The following is a 7,850-nucleotide window of genomic DNA, read 5'->3' on the forward strand; positions in this document are numbered from 1 at the left end:
ATGGAATGCCAATCTGACAACGCGCTGCTAAAAGCACAGTTGGTTCAGTACAGGGAGGAGCTCAACAAGATCCGTCTTTGACGGGAGTAATCAGTTGAAGGAGTTGTGCAAAAGCAACAGCAAATTAAAACCTGAGAGAATGAGAAATCCATCTTTAAAGAGCAATGGATATAGTGGCACAAGGACAGCTTAAACAAAGTCCCTTAAAGAACCCTAAAAAACCAAAGGGACTTTTTTAAAGAGCACTTTCAGAGTACTAATGACATGCACGGAAACAAGCCCTTGCAACAATTAATACATTGAGCAGGATACTAAATCTCAAGGTACTAAAGATGAAGCCATGACATTGCTCATTGGTGAGACTTATTCCTCAGGATGCATATGATGGCTAAATATCTGTGTATTTATTTATTTTTTAATTTAAAAGATTCCAAGATGGACACAGCAAAGATATGTTGTAATCTTGTTTTGCATTCATGTGTGTATAAAGATTGAGCACTATTTTCATTTTGCAGGAAAAGGAAGAACTGGAAAGCATTCAAAAATCAACACAGCAGGAGCGCAGAGAGCAAGATCCGTCCTGCAAGAATGAATTGGCTGAGCTAAGGTTTGGTTCTACTTGAACTGGGATATCAGTTGCATTTCTATTGTGCCATACGATCAAATGGGATTATCCCTGATGCTTTGGCCAGCAAACAACGTTCGAAGTGTCGATGATGGTAGCAAACACGGCAGTCAATTTCCGTAGGGTTGTGTCGTAGAGCCACAAATTAGTCAACTCCTTGACGAAGGAGAATCCGTCTGGTTAAAGGAGGACATTCTGTTGCCAATGGCTCAACGGCTTTCATTTGCTTTGTTTTAGATTAGATTAGTTTAGGGAGAATCTAAATCCAAGCTGACTATCAACACGCATTTGGGATTGTTTCAGTTCAATAGGCTCCCATTTGGCATATCATCAGTCCCTGGGATTTTTCAAGGGTTTATGACACAAATTCTAGACGGAATTGAAGGTGTGGTTTCGGAGGAGAGGCACCTATTCTGCAGAATATGAAATTAATAAAAACACTTCTTTGCCTGAATTTGTCTCAAGAGCATTTGTGATTTTTGAATCTCACAACTTGAATCTCTCCTTCTCTTCCCCTGGCATTTTTGCTAGTTTCTATAGCCTTGCTTCCTCCAATTCAAGAAATAGTCTTTCCTGTTTCGGCTCCATCAAACCGCTTGTAGAGGAATCCACTGACTGTCGAAAGCAGCTGCTTCAAAGTCCTTGGAGAAGATTCCTTGAAAGCCCTGTGTTCTTCCCAGCCCTTGGTATCGATGACATTTCTTTGAGAAAGTGGGGTTACTGTGTTACTGTTTATACTGCTGTTTTCTTTCCAGACATGTCAGACCAGCGCCCAGGAAGCAAACCATTGAAAACGAAACATACGAGGAATATGAGGCTTTTGAGAATAACTCAATTGAAAAGGTGGTGGTGGCACTGAAGGTGTGTATTGACAATCAATTCATCGTTTTCTAGTTGTAGTCTAATTTTCTGATGTTTTACACTGCATCGTGCCCCTAACACCCCACCCCAGTGACCAGGGCAACTCTGGAAAACCTGCTTCCATGTACATACTAACTAATATATAGGATACATAGTACATCGGTTTGGAGTGGGTGATTCAGGCATCAACACAGAAAACCTGGCCTGGTTTCATTGTCCAGCCTCAAGGTCTGCACGTGGTGCCCCTCCCATCACCCAGCAACAACTCCTCTCCTGCGAGACATGAGGTGTTTGAGTTACTCTCATGTCGCACTCACGCAAATCGGTTTTCAAATGCATATCTCTAATCTCCCTGTTTCGGTATGAAACAGTGCAGTGGATACAGGCCAAGGTGTAAGCCAAATCTCAAAATGAATGCAATAAATTTAGTTATCTCATCTTAACCAACAGAAATTCTTAAATGTAGAGACACCTTTCTAGGAATACAGAGAGCAGGAAAAAACAGCTGATGAAGGTTTATCTTTCCCCACCTTCAGCTTGCTGTATAGTGTAAGAATGGATACGTCACCCATCACCAAGGAATCCAAGACTAACCATGGAAGTACTGTCATTTTCTGATTGACTGTGACAGAGGATTGTTTAGAATCTAGACTTCCTGTCCAATAGTTCACCAAGGAATCTACATTGCTTGTTTGCTCATAGAATAGTGCATTCATTTGGACCATAGTATTGAAGCCGCTGCCATTCGTACATTATAATGCGGATCTTTATAACATGATAAGTAAAAACAAATCTTCACATCTGTACCTTGGCATTTTACTAATTAGTTTAATTCTGAAAGAACTAATTAATTGAGGTTCATAAGTGATGGGATAAGAATTAGGTCGTGTGGCCAATCAAGTCAACTCCTTGATTGAATCATGGCTGATCTATCTCTCCTTTGTAACCCCATTCTCCTACCTTCTCCGCATAAACTCTGACACCTGTATTAGGTTGATGTTAATTAGCTATTGACATCAGTTTCTGTTTTGCAGGCGAAGAGGCGAGTGAATTTTTTCAAACTTATATTCACCTCTCGAAAATGAAGACTTCACGATGCATGTTGGTGTTGAACCAGCCGACCCCTGTACGGAGCCAGTTCAGGGCGACCCACTCGTTCCAGGGCATGTCCGAGCCAGGTGTGGCTGTGGTGTTTGGTGCAACAGTGAAATGAGGAGGTCGGGAAGTCTGTTACCAGCTGGTTCTCCAAGCTCCTAGTGTGTTGAAACCGGAGCCACAGAGGGTGGCTGCATGACGGTAGAAGGGGCAATCAGATGACAGGCGTTGAGGTCCCAGTTGCTGTGAGTCCTGGGCGAGGTGGTGCAAAGGATGTTTGGTGTCCGAAGGGGCCTTGCACACCGGCCTGTGGGTGAAGTACTCTCTGCAAAGCTTGGCGGGTGCGATAGCTGCGAGCACCGGCAGAAGATCCGGAGTAGGACGTAGGCAGCCGGTGATGATCCGCATGGTGTCGTTGAGGATGGCGTCCAGCTTGCTAGTATGAGCGCTGCGGCATCATACTGGGGCGGTGTACACAGCGGTGCTGTGCACGAGTGCAAGAGACCGGTTCAGAGAATAGATATCCAGGCGCCCCATGATGATCCAGCCAAGCAATGCAGGAGGTACACAAAATGCTGGAGAAACTCAGTGGGTGCAGCAGCATCTATGGAGCGAAGGAAATAGGCAACGGTTCGGGCTGAAACACTTCTTCAGACTGATGTGAGGACAGGGACAGTGTGGGGACAGGGACAGTGTGGATACAGGGACAGTGTGGGGACAGGAACAATGTGACAGTGTGGGCACAGGGACAGTGTGGGGACAGGGACAGTGTGGGGATAGGAACAGGGACAATGTGGAGACAGGGACAGTGGGGACAGGGATAGAGTGGGGACAGGGACAGTGTGGAGACAGGGACAGTGTGGGGACAGGGACAGTGTGGGGACAGGGACAGTGTGGGGACAGGGACAGTGTGGAGACAGGGACAGTGTACGGACAGTGTGAGGACAGGGACAGTATGGGACAGGGACAGTGTGGGGACAGGGACAGTGTGGGGACAGGGACAGTGTGGGGACAGGGACAGTGTGGGGACAGGGACAGTGTGGGGACAGGGACAGTGTGGGAACAGGGACAGTGTGGAGACAGTGTGGAGACAGTGTGTGGGGACAGGGACAGTGTGGGAATAATGTGGGACAGTGTGGGGACAGGAACTGTGGAGACAGTGTGGACAAGGACAATGTGGGAACAAGGACAGTGTGGGTACAGGGACAGTGTGAGGACAGGGACAGTGTGAGGACAGGGACAGTGTGGAATTAGGTGCAGGAGTAGGCCATTCGGCCCTTCGAGCCTGCACCGCCATTCAATATGATCATGGCTGATCATCCAACTCAGTACCCTGTACCTGCCTTCTCTCCATACCCCCTGATCCCCTTAGCCACAAGGGCCACATCTAACTCCCTCTTAAATATAGCCAATGAACTGGCCTCAACTACCCTCTGTGGCAGAGAGTTCCAGAGATTCACCACTCTCTGTGTGAAAAAGTTCTTCTCATCTCGGTTTTAAAGGATTTCACCCTTATCCTTAAGCTGTGACCCCTTGTCCTGGACTTCCCTAACATCGGGAACAATCTTCCTGCATCTAGCCTGTCCAACCCCTTAAGAATTTTGTAAGTTTCTATAAGATCCCCTCTCAATCTCCTAAATTCTAGAGAGTATAAACCAAGTCTATCCAGTCTTTCTTCATAAGACAGTCCTGACATCCCAGGAATCAGTCTGGTGAACCGTCTCTGCACTCCCTCTATGGCAATAATGTCCTTCCTCAGATTTGGAGACCAAAACTGTACGCAATACTCCAGGTGTGGTCTCACCAAGACCCTGTACAACTGCAGTAGAACCTCCCTGCTCCTATACTCAAATCCTTTTGCAATGAAAGCTAACATACCATTCGCTTTCTTTACTGCCTGCTGCACCTGCATGCCTACCTTCAATGACTGGTGTACCATGACACCCAGGTCTCGCTGCATCTCCCCCTTTCCCAATCGGCCACCATTTATCCATTAAGCAGGGGGGCAGTGTTAGCTGTGAGGAGGATGCTAGGAGACTGCAAGGTGACTTGGATAGGCTGGGTGAGTGGGCAAATGTTTGGCAGATGCAGTATAATGTGGATAAATGTGAGGTTATCTATTTTGGTGGCAAAAACAGGAAAGCAGACTATTATCTAAATTTGAGGAAGGACATTATTGCCATAGAGGGAGTGCAGAGAAGGTTCACCAGACTGATTCCTGGGATGTCAGGACTGTCTTATGAAGAAAGACTGGATAGACTTGGTTTATACTCTCTAGAATTTAGGAGATTGAGAGGGGATCTTATAGAAACTTACAAAATTCTTAAGGGGTTGGACAGGCTAGATGCAGGAAGATTGCTCCCGATGTTGGGGAAGTCCAGGACAAGGGGTCACAGCTTAAGGATAAGGGGGAAATCTTTTTAAAACCGAGATGAGAAGAACCTTTTTCACACAGAGAGTGGTGAATCTCTGGAACTCTCTGCCACAGAGGGTAGTCGAGGCCAGTTCATTGGCTATATTTAAGAGGGAGTTAGATGTGGCCCTTGTGGCTAAGGGGATCAGAGGGTATGGAGAGAAGGCAGGTACGGGATACTGAGTTGGATGATCAGCCATGATCATATTGAATGGCGGTGCAAGCTCGAAGGGCCGAATGGCCTACTCCTGCACCTAATTTCTATGTTTCTGTTATTTTCCAACGATCAATAGATTTACGATCAGTTCCTGTGGATTGGAGGATAGCTAATGCTATCCCACTTTTCAAGAAAGGAGCGAGAGAGAAAACAGGGAATTACAGACCAGTTAGCCTGACTTTGGTGGTGTGAAAGATGCTGGAGTCAATTATTAAAGATGTAATAATGGGGCATTTGGATAGCAGTAAAAGGATTAGTCCAAGTCTACATGGATTTATGATTTTTCAATGCATTTAAGCCTCTCCCATTTTTATGAGATGCATTCCTGGAATATGTAGGAAGTTTACTGTAACCTAGTGCTACTTGCCTGAACAATGGATGATATATCACTTAAATGCAATTGTCTTCAGTTATGTGGAGAGACCTGTATATTGAAAATGCGTTTTGCCTCTAATATGTCAATTTACCTTAAATGTAGAAGAGCTTATTAAAATCTTCTTACAAAGACCATTAAGTATTTTCTTTCTATCCTCTTTTGGACCCAAGGCATAGCAGAGCTGCCAACTCTCACGAAGAGGTAAGGGAGGGAGAGATGGAAGGGAAGGAGAGAGGGAAAGGGAGGGAGATCACGAAGAGAGGGGGAGAGAGAGAGAGAGAGAGATCGAGAGAAGAGAGGGGAGCGAGAGATCGAGAGGAGGGGAGAGAGAGATCGAGAGAAGAGAGGGAGAAGGGGGGAGAGAGGGAGAAGGGGAGAGAGGAGAGGGGGAGGGGAGGGAGAAGGGTAATGGGGGGGATAGGGAGAAGGGGGGAGGGAGAAGGGGGACAGGGAGAAGGGGGAGAGGGAGAGTGGAACGATAGCACATTATAACGCGCAGCCGTCCCATTCCGACCAAAGATTATAGAGCAGAACTCCACTAGTATCTTTGATTGCGGCCGCCGCCACTGAACCCCCCGACCCACCATTGCACCCAAAGATGATAGAGCAGAGTTATATAATATTTGATTGCACCCTTCTTCACGGCGGGCTTGTGATCTTTGCTTGTGATTTCTTGGCAATTCGAGGAATATAATGGGTAACAGCCGCCCATTCTCGGACTTGAATCTGAGCTCGAAAAATCTCCTGGTCACTGGACCTGATGTGTCCACGGGCCATATTGTGGAGACCAATCCCTTACAAGAACAAAACCAAATACGTACAGAAGTGTTAAAATTGTCTTTATTATATAGTGATTTCACCAAAGGTCAAATGAGCGTAGATCCCCCCTCACGTGACCAAAAATTTTAACTGGAGGACATCTCTCAGTTTGGTACATGTAAGTGAATGGGGAAACACGCACTTTCCCACCCGTTAAAAACATGGAAAACGGCCGATTTTTGAGCTGAAATTTTCTGTGCTAGTCGGGGTGACCGTGAAGCACAGCGACCTCAATTTTCAGGCAAAAAAAAAAAAAGAAAGTGAGGTAATTACAAGAGGGAACTGACGGTAGAAAGCGGCGGAAGTGAACAGCTGACAATTGCCGTGGTGATTTTAAGATCCAAAATATCGGGAATTATCGCGTTTGCTCGCTGAATTTCATCAAAAGCAAGGCATTATTAACTTACTTTTGATGAAATTCAGCGAGCAAACGCGATAATTCCCGATATTTTGGATCTTAAAATCACCACGGCAATTGTCAGCTGTTCACTTCCGCCGCTTTCTACCTTCAGTTCCCTCTTATAATTACCTCACTTTCTATCTTTTTTTTTGCCTGAAAATTTAGGTCGCTGTGCTTCACGGTCACCCCGACTAGCACAGAAAATTTCAGCTCAAAAATCGGCCGTTTTCCATGTTTTTAACGGGTGGGAAAGTGCGTGTTTCCCCATTCACTTACATGTACCAAACTGAGAGATGTCCTCCAGTTAAAATTTTCGGTCACGTGAGGGGGGATCTACGCTCATTTGACCTTTGGTGAAATCACCCTATTATGGTAAGTAAAGAACTATTAAAAATAAGTCTAATAACTTTCTAATGTACCGACAAACCCAGTTTCCCAATGGCCGTTGATGGGAGAACAGAAAATAACATTTTCACGACAGAATATCGACTGAAAATAATAAAAATATTTTCTCACCTTTCTTTTTTATTGGGGAACCTAAAGAATGACAGGTCGGGTCGTTTAGATTTACGATTAGAACAATTGATAGCAGAGCAGTGAGATGAAATTTAGATAAGGACGCCATGACAGTGTGGGGGAAGCCCAATAAATGCCTCGAAAAATGGCGTCGACGATCACACACGTCATACTATGCGTTTTTCGAGGAGTGGTCTATCTTGCTCCTCTATATCTTTGCTTTGGATCACAGCGGGTGGCATACCGGAAGTCGCGTGTCGCATTAAGAAATGGCGGCCGTGACGTTCCGTACGTACAACACGTCAGTCCATTGGATTTTGGAGGAGTGGTCTATCTTGCTCTGCTATAAGATCTTTGCCCAGAACAACATCAACCAAAGCCGGAGCCACATTTTTTGCTCGAGCGCCAACGGCCGGCAGACGTTTCCCGCCTCATCGTGCCGTCGCCAGAGCGCCCCCAGTGGCGGGGCGTTGCGTTTATTTCCAGAGCGCCCCCCAGTGGCAGGGCAGCAGTCGCCATGGAGACCGC

The sequence above is a fragment of the Leucoraja erinacea genome, unplaced genomic scaffold (genome assembly GCF_028641065.1).
Source record: "Leucoraja erinacea ecotype New England unplaced genomic scaffold, Leri_hhj_1 Leri_999S, whole genome shotgun sequence".
NCBI lineage: Eukaryota > Metazoa > Chordata > Chondrichthyes > Rajiformes > Rajidae > Leucoraja > Leucoraja erinaceus.